Consider the following 1,349-nt stretch of genomic DNA (forward strand, 5'->3'; position numbering starts at 1 on the left):
TACCCTATCTGGGTTACTCGGGAGTGATCCACAGCCCAACAGATCCAGTTTAGGAACGATCATATCCACCTAGCACAATAATATAATCAAAAGCAAGAACAAATTATGGTATTCAAGTAATCTAATAATAAAAGTTAAGAAATGATCACAGAAGGATCACGAAGAACATCAGAGTGCGGAATAACAAGTACCAAATCAAAAGACAACTGTGCGGAAGGTAGATCGAAATAAGGTAAAGGTTACAACCAGATCCCCAAAGAAGGGAAATAAAAAGGTAAGCAACTAAGTTACAGTTTCTTCTAACTTATACAATGTCTCCTCAATAACATAATCATAAGAAATTAAACCAGGTTGGATCTACTCCTGACAAATATGAGTCTTGAACTGATAGCCTTCACCGATGTAGTCACCGTAGCCAAAGTGGTATGAGTCACCAACTTAGTCTTCAAATTGTTGACCGTCACAGTCAACAGTAGTAGTACCTGCAGAAAAGTCTAACAAATATGTTGCAAAAAGGAGTGAGTTCAAAAGAACTCAGCAAGGAAAGTTATTCCATAATAACATAAATCATATGATGCACAACATAGCATGATGCTATATGATATGAGACATATGATGCAAACATGAATCTAACTCTAAGTATGCTGGTCTCTATGGTAGACATGCTTTAAGTCATAGCACCATACTTCTTAGGTAGTCTCAGTCACTCGTCACCGGGGGGGAATTGGGTCCTGCATCCCTCTCGGACAAATCCATGGTTGGGGGTTTCGGTCACCACTCTCTCACATCACCATTTGGTCTTAGTATTGGCGCATGTCAAGGTAAAGCCTAGCCCAATGCAAGTCATCTACTTAGTCATATCATGTTAGTTCCAGATACGTCCATTCCTCCCCTCTCAGGATCCTTTCCCGTATCCTTCACTCTAGAGTCACGGATATTACTCACTGGACTCATCAACCCTATTGGTCATCCACAAATAGTAGACAAGAAGCTCTCACGTCCCCTCGCGGATCATTTCACCGGTCTTGAGCACCCGTGAGCCCAAGTCTAGCCATTTGCAACCCTACCAATAAATGGCCCCTTTCGGGTAACCGCAATGCAATTCATGTCCTCTCACAGAGTGGTTACTGGTCTTGAGCGCCCACAAATCCACACTACTACCATGGGTCATTCGGTCTCAATGCCCTTCCGATTTGGGTCTGATATGACAGGGACATCCTAGCCATACATCTAGACAAGTCCTATGTATGTCATCCAATGATCCAGGAAAGCGTCGATGGGCATCTTCGGAGAACATCCCATACTATTCCCTCCGATGTCCAAGGACAAAAGTACCAGTAGGGCACTCC

This window comes from Hakea prostrata, unplaced genomic scaffold (genome assembly GCF_041222555.1).
Source record: "Hakea prostrata isolate BN-2017 unplaced genomic scaffold, UWA_Hpros_2 contig_55, whole genome shotgun sequence".
NCBI lineage: Eukaryota > Viridiplantae > Streptophyta > Magnoliopsida > Proteales > Proteaceae > Hakea > Hakea prostrata.